Source organism: Musca domestica, unplaced genomic scaffold (assembly GCF_030504385.1).
Source record: "Musca domestica strain aabys unplaced genomic scaffold, Musca_domestica.polishedcontigs.V.1.1 432, whole genome shotgun sequence".
In the NCBI taxonomy this organism is placed as follows: domain Eukaryota; kingdom Metazoa; phylum Arthropoda; class Insecta; order Diptera; family Muscidae; genus Musca; species Musca domestica.
In genome coordinates this window covers 28,226-46,664 of record NW_026712333.1, presented here as the reverse complement: position 1 = coordinate 46,664, position 18,439 = coordinate 28,226, and positions in this window count along the sequence as shown.

Genomic DNA, 18,439 nt, shown 5'->3' with positions numbered 1-18,439 from the left:
ATTATTGAGGGTAGTCTGTCATTTTTTTTCAGTTCGTGTGTAAATTTTATGCTCGGGTTGAATGCGTTATGGATATTTAATGTGGTGTTTATCTCCGATTTCTTCATTATACAAAAAAATGTCGTCTGCGTATTTAGTTAGTGCTCTCGGCTTTGTCATCAGTTTTTCTAAAGAAGCCCCAATAATTCCTCCATTACGATGTCAGCAATGATCGGTGACGCTGGTGATCCCATAGGAAGTCCTTTTCGTTGTTCGTATACCTTGTCTGAAGATATATGAAATATCTTCAGTACTTTATACAAAAGGTCGGTATTTCTTAAAAACTTCTTTAGGTATTTTCGTATATTTTTGTAAAATGTTCCACTTTTCATCTATTGTTCTTAAAGCTAGGTCAATCGGTATGCTGGGAAACAACGAAACTACGTTAAATGATATTAATACCTCGTCTTCTTCAATCTCCAAATTCATTACCTTTGTTTTAAAATCAATTGCGTCCTTAATGTTATATGGTGAATCCTCAGTCAATTGTTTTAAAATATTTACAATATACTTGGAAAGTTTGTGAGCTGGTGAATTTATTGAAGAACATATTGGTCTTAGAAGTGTACTTTCTTTATGTATTTTTGGAAGCCCATATACTGATTGTCAATTTGTTTTTTTTTCCATCATATCAATTACTCCCATTTTACATAATTTTTCTATTAATTTCTTGTTTTTATTCTGTAATGTCATAATTGGGTTATTGGTTGGTTTTTATCAGCATTTAATATCAATACATCTTCATTCTCTTTTAAAAATTGTTCTGCTCTACCCACTGTGCCCATTATTAATTTATCTCTTATACTCAATTTCATCTGTTGTAAGTTGTCGTCAATTAGAGAGACTATTGCATTTCTCGCGTTCTCTTGATCCTCTTTGTCGTCTAAGGTTTGAATACATTCTTCACTTTCTGCAATGACATTCAGTAAGGTGAATGCCATTTTTGTTGTTGGCAAAGCCTATTTGGGACCCAGCCACTGAACGTCGTTTGGTATGCTTACGTTGGTGTTGTTGGTGAACCATTGGTTGTTATGTTGAATATTCAGTATTGATAGTTGTTCTTGTTTTAATTTTTGGTATTTGCTGATGTGTCTTGTTTTGTTTTTTTTTTTTGTCGTAGCTGCGACGGAGAAAATTTTCGCTCCAAATGTATTTGTTGTAATCTTCTTCGTCCATTAGCTGCTGCAGTTTCGTTTTAGTTTTTTTTTGAGTATAGTTTTGAGTACAGCCCCCACATAACAGTCCCCCCGATATTCGGTATTTTAATGATTTTAGCGACATTATACCGGAATTGTTTAAAATTGGTATTTGAAGTTCGAAAAAAATACTACAGCCTAACACAGAAAATGAGCCATGTTGGTCCACGTCTTCGTATAGTTCCCATATGACTGTACCCCCCCCCCTTTTTTTCGATATTTTGATAATATTAGCGACATTATTTACCGGAATTGTCTCAAATTTGGTATTTGAAGTTCGTAAAGAATACTACAGCATATTACAGGAGATTGTCTGTGCAAATTCACGTCTTCGTATAGCCTCCATATAACGGTACCCCCGCTGTTCGGTATTTGGATGATTTTATCGACATTATTTACCTGAATTATTTTAAATTTTGTATTTGAAGTTCTTAACGTATACTACAGCAGATGTCAGAAAATTGTGTGTGCAGGTCCACGTATGGTATTTTAGTCTTCTTTCTCAATTCGATCAATTCAAGTTTACGCATATCCAGGAAATGCATGAGTATTTCGAGGTGTTACAAACGTAATCACAAAGTTGATATAACTTCCATTGAATGAATGATGGTATACGAATGGAATAAATTGATTTTTTAACTAACGTTTTTCTTCAGTGTTGCGATCGGCAGAGAAGTCAATCAAGGCTGATGAACAATATACAGTGGTTTCTATTTACCTGCATCAACATTAGCTGCGCATTGGCCTTTGCAGAAAAAAACTTTTGTTATGCCATTTTTTTCTGAATCCCTTTATTTGAATTGTATTTAAGTGCCCAATCGATAGCTGCACATTGGACATTCCTGCCTCGAAAATTTGGTAATTTTTTTTAATTTGGTTACAAAAGTTGTATTTATCTGCACAAGAAAATTTTTTGCAAACTCAAAAAAGACACTAGAAACTACCACATCGTTTTTGTTTTTGTATTCGCAAAAACACAAGAAAAGAGCATGCATTAAAAACATATTCTCGCTTCCTCTCCCACACTAAAAGATGGTTATGCTGGATAAAACACCACTGATGCTCAAATACATACGAATAGAAAATTAAAGATACCTGCACTTTTTGTGCACGTAGGTAAAATTAAATATACCTGCTTCATTGTGCAGATAAGTGCAATGAAGCTACCTGCATTTTGGACATTGCTGCACAAGATGTCGTGCAATTTTTGATTGTGCAGGTAAGCAAAAAATACTGTATGCAAGTATTAGAATTATATATTGATGAAAATTAAATAAACCGAAAAACAATATGTCATCAGTGCAAATGTCTGCCAGAATTGTTAAATTTGTCATTTTTGTCAGTAAATTATTTATATACATATGTTTTCATATAATTCTAGAGCTTTCGCTGCTAGACTTGTTAGTATTATCTTCTCAAACCTGTTTGGCAGTTTGTAATTTTATGGTAGGATCTACTCTGATGCGTTTTTACGTTAATTGTCAGATAATAGTTTATAAATTTGTATTTATGTATAATATTGTATTCTCCCCATAGCATATATTGCCTTTATCAACTGTTGTTATAAAAAAATATTTTGCTTATGCTTAACTTAGTGTTCTTTACTATTTTCAGAAATTCAATTCGCAGAATTTTCTATTTGTCCATCTGTTTATGCTCGTTTTACTTTGTATACCCTCCATATAATATATACCCTCTATATAAAGTTTGTCATTCCGTTGTCATTCGAAATATAAATTTTAAACCCCACAAAGTATATATATTCTTGGTCAGCATAAAATTCTATGTCGATTATCAATGTCCGTCCGTCCGTCCGTCTGTGGATATCACTCTAGCTTCCGAACGAAATGAAGTAGATTGATAAAATTGTACTTCAATACAGGGTTGCTCATATTCGACGGTCCCATCTGGCAACGCCATAACTTTTGACAGAGATGTCAGTCCAAGCAGATTTTTACCAACACAGCGCTCTGAAATAGTTGAAATATACATTCAACAGAAGAAGTCAATTGTGAAAACTCAACATGTTTTTAAAACATTAAAAAATGTGAGAAGTGCGCCTTCTAAGAACACCATTAAGCGTTTATACGAAAAATTTTCGACTGGTAAGGCTCTTTCTAATCCGAAGAGGCCATATAAATGTCGACCAAGGCGATCGGCCGAGAATATTGCTGCGTACGAGCCAGTGTTGAGAGGTCCCCAAGAACATCCCAAAAACGCCGTTCTCTCAGGGCATGTCTCAGTCCACTTTAAAACGGATTATTCACATTGATTTGCATTTGTTCCCGTACAAAATTCAATTGACGCAAAGAATGTTGCCTGCGGACAAGCCTCGTCGATTGGAATGGGCCCAAAGAGTCATCGAAATGGCCGAAGATGACGAGCAATTATGGAACAAAATTATCATGTCCGATGAAGCCCATTTCACATTGAATGGCACCGTATATTAGCAAAATTGCCGTTTTTACGCCGCTGAAAATCCTCAGGAGATTAAAGATGTCCCTCTTCATGACGAAAAAGTTACAGTTTGGTGCGGCGTTAGTGAGAAATCGGTCATTGGGCCGTTTTTCTTCCAAAATGAAAATGGCCATTTTGTTACCATCAATCAGGAGCGTTATCGCGACATAATGACCAATTTTGTGATGCCAATTATTCGTCGAAAGCGTATGAGGCTGTTCTGGTTTCAACAAGACGGCGCTCCACCGCACACAAGTCGCATAACAATCGATTTTCTGAAGAATTTGTTTCCGGGCCATTTGATGTCGAAAAGTGGTGATTTGGACTGGCCACCGATTTGACGCCGCCTGACTTCTTCTTGTGGGGATATTTGAAGTCAAAGGTTTACGTTAACAAGCCAAGGACCGTAGAAGAGCTCAAGGGCAACATTCGTGAAGAAATAGCCGCTATTCCGGCCGAAATGTTGGCAAAAACGATAAAAAAATGCAGCAAAAAGGGCACAATATGTCATCAACGCCAGAGGCTGCCATTTGAGAGATATCATATTCAAAAATTGATGTAAACAAGTCTACATGGAACAAATTAAATGATTAGCATTGCCAACCGCCAAATTTTTATTTTTTTCTTTGATTTAAAAAAAAAAAAAAAAAAAAAAACATGGGTCCGTCGAATATAGGCCACCCTGTATGTATATCTGCAGGACTTTTGCTATTGAAAATGGGCTATGTAGGTCCACGTCTTCGTATAGCCCCCATATGACAGTACCCCCCGATATTCGGTATTTTGATGATTTTAGCAACATTATAAACTGATTTTTTTAATATCCTCTACTATTTGGTAGAAAGTTGGAAATTTTCAAAAATATAAAATCCGTTAAAATTCTGTTAAAATCTTAACAAAATATCATGTCGTAGGCTGTAGAATCCATTAATAACTAAAAATACCAATTTTGAAACAATTCCGGTAAATAATGTCGCTGAAATCAGCAAAATACCGCATATCGGGATATACCGTTTTCTTCGAAGACATGAAACTACATGACTCATTCTCAATGCCAAAAGTCCTGCAGACATTTTTATCAACTTACTTCATTTCGTTCGGAAGCTAGAGTGATTTTCACAGACAGACGTACATTGCATACATAAAATTTTATGCTGATCAAGAATATATATACTTTGTGGGGTCTAAAATGTATGTTTCGAGGTGTTACAAACGGAATAACAAACTTAATATACCCTCCATACTATGGCCAGACTGCGTTCATATTCAAGAAACCAGTGCAGTTCACATAAAGGGGTCGTATTTCAAGTTTGGGTATATTAAGTTTTCATTCCATTTGTGACACCTCGAAACATACTTTTTAGATCCCACAAAGTATATATATTCTTGGTCAGCATTTCCAACTACTAAAATGCGGAATGTTTGGCCGCCTTTTGAGTAATAAAAAACATAATGCCTATTGCAGCAGTCTTCTCTCACAGAAGACAGCGCCCATTACAAGAAGCGTCTATATGTCGAAACGAAAAGTATGCGAAATAAAACACCAATTTAATTTGTTAACTATTTTAATGAACAAAAAACTCGACTAGTCTTACCCAACAAAAAAAAAAAAATGTAGTGATGTGGGATGTCATATGTTCAGCTCGCCCAACCATAGATTTGTATTTCTTTGTTGAACCGACCGGCAGTTGCCTCTAAAAAAACAAATGTAGCAATGTATTCATTTGATTGTATATATTTTATAAATTTACTTTTACTTCACATTGTAGTTGTGTATTTGACATTGTGCAATATAAACGAAAGCGTTAAATAAATAAGTTTAGTGTTCAAAAAGTACGTAGACAGTTTCCTGCTACAAAAGTTTTTTTTATCTTCTGCAAGATTTAAATACCAAATTTGAAACAATTTGTTTGGGAATTTTGGCTTTTGTATTGGATATTTATGAAAAAACGATACTATTTAGACAACCTCGTGCAACAAGAGATTAAACTCTTTATTAATTTCGTGGAATTTTATACAATTTTATACAATTGAATAGAATCGTCCAAGCATGAGTATTTTGAGTAGTTGGAATGGCCATGACAAATTATATATACCCTTCAAAGTATTGTTAAGTGTATAACAATAATGATCATTATATTGTGAAAGCGTCGTTTTTACTCAAAACTACTTGTACAGTCTTACAGATTTTATTCAAAAGAGCGCACATTTTACATACAACCTCGCAACTCCTGTTAAAATAACTTTAATATTGTCTAACTTTAACTGTTTATAATTATGTATTTATAATTATGTATCCTATGACATGGCGTGGAATTTGATAGAAGAGTGATGTGGTCGCTATCTCTTCCCTCTACCAGTGCACTGTTTTTTACCAATATGGCTGATTACAAATATTGAACAATTTATTTAGACATTAATAAGTGGTAGTGAAAAAAGTACAAAGAGCATACAAAGAGCAAATTGAAAATTCTGCGAATTAAACTTCTGAAAATACTAAAGAACACTAATGTAAGCATAAATAAAAATATTTTATTATAACAACAGATAACAAAGGCAATATATGCTTATCTATAGGGGAGAATGCAAATTTATAAGCAATAATATAATAACATCAGAGTAGATCCCACCATAAAATTACAAATCGCCGAACAAAAATAATTAAATTACTGACCTAAACAATGAATATATCAACATGTTTGAGAAGATAAGACTAATAAGCGTAGCATCGAAAGCTCCAGAATTATATGAACACATATGTACATGATTAAATAATTTCCTGACAAAAATGACAAATTTAACAATTCTGGCAGATATTTGCGGACCCCGTATGATGTCATATTGGTTTTCGGTTTATTTCATTTTCATCAATATATAATTGTAATACTTGCATATATTGTTCAGCAGCATTGATTGACTTCTCTGCTGGTCGCAACATTGAAGGAAAACGTTAGTTAAAACATCAATTTATTCCATTTTTATACCATCATTCATTCAATGGAGGGTATATTAACTTTTTGATTACGTTTGTAACACCTAGAAAAAACTCATGCATTTTCTGGATCAGCGTAAACTTGAATTGAACGATTATGTAGATGGTCATGTCGGTTCATGTATAATCCCCATATAATTTTCCCTAATTCTTGATTTAATAAATAAGCGCTTATGCTCCTTGTACTTTTTCACTATCATTTATTAATGTCTAAATAAATTGTTCAATATCAACTATATTGGTAAAAAAAGCAGCGCGCTGGTAAAGAGAAAAGATAGCGACATCACTTTCCTATCAAATTCCACGCCGTGTCATAGGACATATAACCATTTTAAGTTCCAATTTATGTCATAGAAATATAAACTATTACCAACTGTAAATACATAATTATATATAGTAACACTTTTACAATATTATCGTTATTTTAACAGGAATTGCGAGGTTGTATGTAAAATGTACGATCTTTTGAATATAATCTGTAAGAATGTACAAGTAGTTTTGAGTGAAAAACGACGCTTTTAAAATATCATGATCATTATTGTTATACACTTAACATATATTTTGTCATGGCATTTTCAACTACTCGAAATACTCATGTTTGTACGATTCTACTCACATATTCGATAGAATTGTATAAAATTCAGTGAAATTAATAATGAGTCCAATCTTTTGTTGCACGAGGTTGTCTAAATAGGATCATATTTTCTTATATCTCCCATGCAGACACATTGTTCAAACAGACAAAAATAATATAGAAAATTTTGGTATTTAAATCTTGCAATAGATAATTTTTTTTTTTTTTTGAAGCAGGAAACTACTTATTACTACTTATTTTTTGAAGACTAATTTGTTTTTTTTTTTCATTTATATTGTACAATGATAAACATACAACTACAATGTGAAGTAATTGTAAATTAATAAAAATATATACAATCATGTAACAAAAACAAATTAGAACAACTGCCGGTCGGTACAACAAAGAAATACAAATCTGTGGTTGGGCGAGCTGAACATATGACATCCCACATCATTACATTTTCTTTGTTGAGTAAGACTAGCCGAGTTTTTTGTTCATTAAAACAGTTAAAAAATTAAATTGATGTTTTATTTCGTATACTTTTCGTTTCGACACATAGACGCTTCTTGTAATGGGCGCTATTTTCTGTGAGAGAAGACTGCTGCAATAGGCTCATTATGTTTTTTTATTACTTATAAGGCGGTAATGTCGTCAGACAAAACATTCACTTTACAATGTACAAAAAAAAAAAAAAAAATATCAGTAGAAAAATTCTGTAGATTATGAATGTAAAGCTAATAACGAAAGTCCCGTGTATCGGCGTTGTTAAAGTTTACATCAAAAATTAACCTTAAAAGAGGGAGTAAATTTCAAGTAAGAACAAAATATTTTCTACAATAATAAGTATTCAAAAAATGCCAACGTATGTGATTGATATAATATTGAATACCTTAGGCTTCTCAGCATTTCACGATATGGTTTTTTCGTTAACTCTTGGCTTTCTATTGGAAGACCAATGCCTCTTCCATTGGAGTTTTTGTAGAATTGCACTCTTTCAATAAAAATTTTTTAAGAGTCTTTTCAATGTGATTTTTTTTGATTTATATTCAGTCTACGTTTCCAAGTAATATTGTAGAGGTCCACAATCGTACATTTTGTATGATGCACGTAGATCCGTTTTAACTTCTCTAGCATACCAAACAAGCGCAAACGTAGACACAGCAAATTCTGTATTGAGATTTTAAGATATGCTAGAGAGAGCAGTAAATGTTATCTATGCTGGCGCAGCAGCGATTTATTAACCCGCATACTCATACTCCAATTTGGGACTAATCAAACAATCAAATAATAAATATTATGTGATAATGAATATAATAAATAAAACTGAGCACGTAATATAAACATAATTTAATTCAGGCAGAAATTATGTCAGTCGGGGAGGAAAAATAAGGTTTTAAGTCATAAAAATATATTGAATGATTTAATTATTGGGTGAGGGGGTAAAAAAGAATGATCTTGCAGCGATAAAACGCGGTTGTTTATCTATTTTTTTTAAATGTTTTATTAATTAGAGAACAAACTTGAAAAATGGTATGTGCACGAAGGAGAATCAAATTTGAAGTAAGGAAAAAATATTTTCTACAAAAATGAGTATTCAACAAAAAATGCCAACATATGTGAATAACATAACAATAAATACTTTAGGATTCGCAGCACAATGGATGGTGATTTTATGAACAAAATCAACAAAAAATTATAACGGTTTAAACACATAACAACAAAATAGGTTATAAAAAGTAAAAAGGCATCTAAGTTTAGGCCGGGCCGAAAAATACCGCTCAAATGAAAACTGTTATATGGGAGCAATACGAAGACGTGGACCTACATAGTTATTTATCTGTCGTATTTTTATGATCCCTTTATCCTTGCAGAGATATATAGGGGTATTTATTTTTTTTACAAAAGTTTTATTAATTGGAGAACAAACATGAACAAGTAAAAAACATTAATTTCGGGCGAGCCGAACTTTTAATAACCTCCACCTTACACTGAAAAAAAAAGCTTGTTATTACAAATGAAATCCTACTTTCCGTCAATGAAATTTGTCATTGATTTAGAACCAACGTAGAGGTTCATTGAATGAATGAAAAAAGTTTCATTAACGTTAAATTAACGAAATTGTTCATTATATAACGAAATTCTTCATTGATTCAGTGAAACACATTCATTAATGCAATGACATTTCTTCTTTAATGCAATGAAAGACATTCCTTCATGAAATGAAAAACATTAATGAATACAGTGAAACTTCTACATTAATAACATGACATGCTTTCATTAGTGCAGTGGAAAATCTACATTAATGAAATGAAATTTCTTCATTAATGGAGAATAAAAGTTATTCATGAATGCAGAGAAACACTTAAACACACAAAATATTGTAAATTAAAATCGTACTAATTAAAAATAGTGAATTTCTACTCAGTTATTCAGTTATATATGAGATCGTTTTTATTTAACTTATATTAGGAATAATAAATGAAATTTGCATGTAAATTATAATTTTTCAAATTAATTCGTATTTCAAATGCAATAATGTTTATATGATGATGTTGATGATACCTACACCACCATTTTGTCGTTGCACATTTGTTTGAGAGATAAACCCTGTATAACTTTCTTTATAAAATTCTGTCGGTTTATGAATGTCAGTAAGTCTGATCGCCTGCCCACGAATTTTATGATCAAAGTGCTGGTCGCCTTTATTGTCCAATTGAGATGACATTTTCCATGCATCAGTTGTTTCGTCTGGTGCACAAATTTAAATATAACAATTATCACAATATTCCATCTAATTATAAATATTTTGCTTGCATATTTCTTTGTATCAGACAGCGCGGTTACGTATCATTTCTATATTCACATTTTTTACTGAATTTTGTAAAAATAGGTAGTTTTGTGACATTAATGAAATCATATATTCAATGAAACCAAAAATCGTTGAAATTTAAAGCAACGTAAGTTTTCATTGTATGGACAAAATATTTTTAATATTAATGTAGACTTACATTGCAAAAAAAAAAAAAAGCAACGAAACCGGTTCATTAATACGACGAAGCATTTTTCTTTCAGTGTAGGGTAAAGTATGACCCACAAATACCAATTTTTAGACATATTCGTGGGAAAATGCGGCAAAGATAATCAATATAACGAATATCGGGAGGTGCCGCTATATAGGGATATACAAAAACGTGGACCTATGCATACAATGTTTCACCAACGGAGCTAGAAACTATTATGACCAAATAATTCCAATTTCTAGACAAATCCGTGAAGAAATGTGACATTAACCATCAAAATACCGAATATCGGAAGGTACCGTTATACGGGGGCTTAGACCCACTATGACCTACAAATACCAATTATCAGACAAATCCGTGAAAAATGAGGCAACAATCATCAAGATACGAAATATCAGGAGGTACCGTTAAATGGGGACTTTACCGAAACGTAAACCGATGTATCTCATTTTCAATACTAACCATCCTAGACACAATACAAATTATTCTGCTAAATTTTGACGCTCTACGTCAAATAAGGTGGTCTGTATCGTGATTTCAACAGACGGACAGACAGACATCGCAGAATTTTCAATTTGTCTTTTTTTATGCTCTTTGTACTTTTTTTACTACCACTTATTAATATCTAAATAAATTGTTCAATATCAACTATATTGGTAAGGAAAGCAGTGCGCTGTTAAAGAGAAACGATAGCGACCACATCACTTTTCTATCGAATTCCACGCCTTGTCATAGGACATATAACCATTTTCAGTTCCAATTTATGTCACAGAAATAGAAACTATTTCCAACTGTAAATACAAAATTATATACAGTATTGGTCTACAATATTATCGTTATTTTAACAGGAGTTGCAAGGTTGTAAGTAAAATGTGCGATCTTTTGAATATAATCTGTAAGAATGTGCAAGTAGTTTTGAGTGAAAAACGACGCTTTTACAATATCATGATCATTATTGTTATACACTTAACATATATTTTGTCATGGCATTTTCAACTACTCGAAATACACAGGTTTGGAATTGTATAAAATTCAGTGAAATTAATAATGAGTCCAATCTCTTGTTGCACGAGGTTGTCTAAATAGGATCATATTTTCTTATATCTCCCATGCAGACACATTGTTCAAACAGACAAAAATAATACAGAAAATTTTGGTATTTATATCTTGCATTAGATAATTTTTTTGAAGCAAGAAACTACTTATTACTACTTATTTTTTGAAGACTAAATTTGTTTTTTTATTTAACTCTTTCATTTATATTGTACAATGATAAACATACAACTACAATGTGAAGTAATTGTAAATTAATAAAAATATATACAATCATGTAACAAAAACAAATTAGAGGCAACTGCCGGTCGGTACAACAAAGAAATACAAATCTATGGTTGGACGAGCTGAAATATGACATCCCACATCACTACATTTTCTTTGTTGAGTAAGACTAGCCGAGTTTTTTGTTCATAAAAACAGTTAAAAAATTAAATTGATGTTTTATTTCGCATACTTTTCGTTTCGAAATATAGACGCTTCTTGTAATGGGCGCTATTTTCTGTGAGAGAAGACTGCTGCAATAGGCGCATTATGTTTTTTATTACTTATAGGGCGGTACCTCCAAACAACATTTTAAAAGTTGTAAATAAAATGTGCGATCCCCTGAATATGAATTGCATGACCGTACAATGTCGTCAGACAAAACTTTCACTTTACAATGTACAAAAAAAAAATAAATAAATATCAGTAGAAAAATTCTGTAGATTATGAATGCAAAGCTAAGAACGAAAGTCCCGTGTATCGGCGTTGTTAAAGTTTACATCAAAAATTAACCTTAAAAGAGGGAGTAAATTTCAAGTAAGGAAAAAATATTTTCTACAATAATAAGTATTCAAAAAATGCCAATGTGATTTTTTCTGATTCATATTCAGTCTACGTTTCCAAGTAATATTGTAGAGGTCCACAATCGTACATTTTGTATGATGCACGTAGATCCGTTTTTAACTTCTCTAACATACCAAACAAGCGCAAACGTAGACAGAGCAGTAAATTGTATCTATGCTGGCGCAGCAGCGATTTATTAACCCGCATACTCATACTCCAATTTGGGACTAATCAAACAATCAAATAATAAATATTACGTGATAATGAAAATAATAAATATAACTGAGCACGTAAAATAACATATTTTAATTCAGGCAGAAATTATGTCAGTCGGGCAGGAAAAATAAGGTTTTAAGTCATAAAAATATATTGAATGATTTAATTATTGGGTGAGGGGGTAAAAAAGAATGATCTTGCAGCGATAAAACGCGGTTGTTTACTTATTTTTTTATAAATGTTTTATTAATTAGAGAACAAACTTGAAAAATGGTATGTGCACGTAGGCGAATCAAATTTGAAGTAAGGAAAAAATATTTTCTACAAAAATGAGTATTCAACAAAAATTATAACATATGTGAATGACATAACATTAAATACTTTAGGATTCCCAGCACAATGGATGGTGATTTTATGAACAAAATCAACAAAAAATTATAACGGTTTAAACACATAACAACAAAATAGGTTATAAAAAGTAAAAAGGCATCTAAGTTTAGGCCGGGCCGAAAAATACCGCTCAAATGAAAACTGTTGTATGGGAGCAATACGAAGACGTGGACCTACATAGTTATTTATCTTTCGTATTTTTATGATATCCTTGCAGAGATAAATAGGGGTATTTATTTTTTTACAAAAGTTTTATTAATTGGAGAACAAACATGAACAAGTAAAAAAACAGTAATTTCGGGCGAGCCGAACTTTTAATAACCTCCACGTTACACTGAAAGAAAAAGCTTATTATTACAAATGAAATCCTACTTTCCGTCAATGAAATTTGTCATTGATTTAGAACCAACGTAGAGGTTCATTGAATGAATGAAAAAAGTTTCATTAACGTTAAATTAACGAAATTGTTCATTATATAACGAAATTCTTCATTGATTCAGTGAAACACATTCATTAATGCAATGACATTTCTTCTTTAATGCAATGAAAGACATTCCTTCATGAAATGAAAACTTTATTGAATACAGTGAAACTTCTACATTAATAACATGACATGCTTTCATTAGTGCAGTGGAAAATCTACATTAATGAAATGAAATTTCTTCATTAATGGAGAATAAAAGTTATTCATGAATGCAGAGAAACACTTAAACACACAAAATACGGTGTAAGTCATAGGCTGGCGGTATATGATCTTCGGCAAAACGCCCACCTTCACCATCTAACAAGGTCTTACTGAATATTTGTGTACAGATTATTACATTTTGGGAGATTCTGAGTATCCCTGCAGAAGACACATAATAACGCCCTATAGGGACGATGACCATCTCACTAATTCGAAAAAACAATTCAATTCTAAGCTGAGCTCAGGCCGTGTTGCTATTGAACACACGTTTGGCATATTAAAGCAACGTTTCCGACAACTTTATTACTGCATGCTTAGGGGTATCAAAAAGCTGTGCCACTTTATAAGGTCCTGCTGCGTTCTGCATAATCTGGTAGATACAGATGACAGTAGTAATGGTTTGTCATCGAATAATGCCTTTCGAGACCTACTATGCGAAGAATTACAAATTACATAAAATGGTTTGTGATAAAAGTATATATAGTAGATTCGCACAGAATTTTTTTTTTTTTATTTTGCTATTACAGAGGGAAGCCCATCATGTAACTGCAAGTGGCCTGGGTTTATTTTATTTCCAAAACTTCATTATGTGGATGTATACAAAAACAATATAATACATTAAACACTTTAAAAATATTTAAATAAAATTTATTTAGAATTTTAATAAATTGTATAATTTGTGTACATGTGTATTAATTTTTATTAATCACTAATACATTAAATACATATATTAATTTTATGCTACAACAAAATACGAAAAAATTAAATTTTAATTCAGTTTTTATTAGAATTTTCTGATAATAAGTAATATTATGTTATAACGTGTGTTATTAAACACCAATAAACAGTAAATAGAATTCTATTTTAAAAAGAGTTGCAATGTGTTGACATTTTTCCGGTATTTCTAATTTTCTTTCGCTTTGTTTTTGTTTTCCTTCGAAATGAGATTTTTACTTATCTTCCGCCATTTCTTGCAGTTTTTGCAATGATTTTTGCTTTGGGATTTCTTTCTGTCTGTAATTGTAGAATTTATGTTATTTTCATGTATTACTAAGAATACTTTGCTTTTCAATAACAAGAGAGCTGAAACATTAATAACAGTTTTTGATCTGTACTGTTATTTCAACTGTCTGAAGGGCGTGACTAAATTGTTTGATGATGTGCTATATTTAAAATGATATAAACTGGTCCAGGATTATATGTAGTTCTCATATAGCGATACCTCTTGGTTTATTTTGTATTTAAAGATATCTGTCCAATGTCGACATTGCATTTTTATGAAGAGAGATTCTACTACTAAGAACGCGAAATATCAGATTATAAAAATAAGCAGGAGGGGGTGGCTGTTCCTTTTGGAAAGCAATTTTTGGATATTTAGTTATTTTTACATTGTATTTTTCTCTAGTTGTGATAATGAGAATAGTTTTGCCATTTTGTGTGCGTGTGGGTATAACTTTAGCAGACCATCCCCCTCGTAAAGACCGAAATTAATACAGTTTTTACTTGCACCTTTCCTTGGAACTTGTGGAATATCTGTAATATAAATACACAAATAAAAATTATTGAGTATAATATATGTAATGAAAATTAAAACAATTAATGCTGAATTTGTAAATGGGGAATTGTTTCTTACCTATATTGTCATACTGTACGTTAATCTTGACATTTCTGCCTGCCTTTCCATCGTTATTTTTACTATCCAATACATACAATTTTTGTTAAAGGCTGTGGTACCCATTACGAACTTCAAATACCGAATTTGAAACAATTCCGGTGAATAATGTCGCTAAAATCATTAAACTACCGAATATCGGGAGGTACCCTTATATGGGGGCTATACGAAGACGTAGACATGAATAGACAATTTTCTGTCATAGGCTGAAGTACCCATTACAAACTTCAGACACCAAGTTTGAAAAATTTCCGGTGAATAATGTCGCTTAAATCACCAAAATACCAAAAAAGGGGAGGTACCATTATATGAGAGCTACACCAAAACGTGGACCTACTTCACCCATTTTAAATACCAAAAGTCCTGCACACATAATACACATTTGAGTAAAATTTTATCAACCTACTTCATTTCGTTCGGAATCTAGAGTGATTTCCACAGACGGACGGACATCACTAAATCACTATGTCGTTTTGTTGCTCATCAAGAATGCATATACTTTGAGGGTATAGAAAAGGTTTCAACGATTACAATTCGATATGTTAATGGTGTACAATACAATTATTTAGTGAGTTGGCAAAGAACTTTTAGTTCAAACACAGGACCATTCGACATAATTTTATGCCCGTCAACGAAGCAAAAGTTTACACACATCGTTTAATCGTTTGTATGTTCAAAAATTATTAAAATTAAACATGGCAAAATCCATATTCAGACATTGCAGCAGTTTCCAGTTGGGTTGACTTCTACACCACTCTGGCTATGTGACTGATGCTTAATATAATCTAGATGCGCAATCGGACGAAACATATCTGTGAGGTCCTAAAACAAAACCGATCGCAATCGGATTATGATTATATCCTAAGTGAAACGTGAGTATGAATTAGTATGGAATATAGGCATAATGAGCTTATAACTTAATCTGATGAATGGTGTCCATCAGCTTTGATATGTATAAACTGTTTGATCTGCCACACAAATATTAATGTTATGGAATCCATATTATGTGTTAAAAAATTAATTCTATTTCTGCACCCTCTTTAATGAAATTTGACAGATCGGTTTTTAGAATTTGTATATGTCTCGTACGAATCATAGGAAGGATAATACGGCAGAGTAACTTAAATTTTAAACAAGTAGGTATCCCAATACCTAATCGAATTTTAGTCCAATTCGTCGGAGGTGTTTCTATTCTATATATTGGCTAACATGAAATTCAAATGGTGAATGCTAAATGCGTGTTTCGAAATGGATTTTTAGTTGCTCAATATTGTGGTATAGAACTCTAACTGTCTGGTTCAAACTTTTGATATATAAATATATGTCTGAAGATGCCAATCAACATAAGTCCAATGATTTCTTATCTTACCCATACATATTGAAAGTTTCAGCAATAGCTTGCCAAAGTTTCCTTTAATTTCTTAGATGCGCACTTTTTCGATCCTTCGGGAGAAGTTATTCTGAAAGCGACAGCATTAATATTATTGGAGCGTTCAACCACGTTTGCTTCCCTGGAATAGAAGTGCATCCTAAATCCAATTTCACCTTTGCTTTGTTGTTTGTTTTGACAAATAACCCCAACATACTATTTTCTATATCAGTACTATTTCGGCAATTGAGTACTCCACCAAAGTTTATGACAAGTTTTTCTTCTAAAAAAAATTGCAATTATATGTAGGTATTATCGGCCACTTATATCGTATGAAATTCCTGGAAAAAATTTAAGCGTACGCATAACGGATTATTCATTGATCTGATTTCTGGAAGATCAAGGTAAGACTTGTGTTCATTAGGAAAATGGATCTTTTGGTACAATTTGACCAGTGAATTTTAGACCACTAGTAATTCCAAACTGAAAGCTAGAAATGGAATGTGGAAAAACCATATCAATTTCCAGAATATAGTAGAAATTCTTGAAATATGAAGAACTATGAGTGAACTTGAAATATGAGTGAACTTTCAGAGGTTTACATATAAAACAAGTTTCTTGAATATGAACGAAGTCTGGCCATTTATTTTGAGGACTCTCGAAGCCACGAAGGCCCGAACCACCAGAGATCGTTGCGAACGATGTATTGCCGCTAGATCAGCAGAATGTGATACAGAAGGAACGTCATGGAATTTGAAATATTCCATCATTTGAACGATAGGGGAAACTTTCTTAGTAGGGATTTTCGTCAATGACAAGGAGGTTTGGAAGTACGTGAAAAACTATTACAGAGTATTTTGTGATTATAGTGGTATGATACTCACTCAACTGCAGTTTTAAGTAATTTTAAATTATATCAACAGTAGGTCAACACACGCAATCATTGAAAATCAAAACAAAAAATTGAATTATATGGTCGAACCATATTTGTAACCTATTTCAACTTACAAATCCTAATAGTTCAGACAAGCTTCCAATTATATAAAATGCCGGCCTATTGCGCTTATTGATTTACTCAGGAATTAGGAAAAATAGAGGTAAAATGCATGAGTATTTCGAGGTGTTACAAACGTAATCACGAAGTTATATAACTTCCATTGAATGAATGAATATATACGAATGGAATAAATTGTTTTTTTAACTAACGTTTTTCTTCAGTGTTGCGATCGGCAGAGAAGTCAATCAAGGCTGATGAACAATATATGCAAATATTAGAATTATATATCGATGGAAATGAAATAAACCGAAAAACAATATGTCATCACTGCAAATGTCCGCCAGAATTGTTAAATTGGTAATTTTTTTCAGTAAATTATTTACCCATGTACAAATGTGTTCATATAATTCTGAAGCTTTCGCTGCTACGCTAGTTAATATTATTTTCTCAAACATGTTTGGCGGTTTGTAATTTTATGGTGGGATCTACTCTGATGCGTTTATATGGTCTGATAAAAGTTTATAAATTTGTATTTGTGTATAATATTGTATTCTCCCCTATACATAAGCATATATTGCCTTTATTAACTGTTGTTATAAAAAAATATTTTGCTTATGCTTACCTTAGTGTTCTTTACTATTGTTGTTGTTGTATATTGTTGACCTGTTATAATTTTTTTTTTTACTTATTTGGTTATTGCTTGGCTCATTAAAAAAATAAGTTTTTTATTTTTGAATTATCTTCAGGGATCTGTTTTACAAAAAACACAAATTACAAACTGATTTTAACAGTATTTATAACTTATAAACTTATAATATGTAACATTTCCAATGTAAATCGTCTTTTGTAATTATTTTCTTGTGCTAATATGTTGACGGCGTTAAGGTCGGGTTTATTTTCTGTCAATGTGCAATGGGCAGCTAAAGCAGTCTTCTGTTCGAGAGGCTT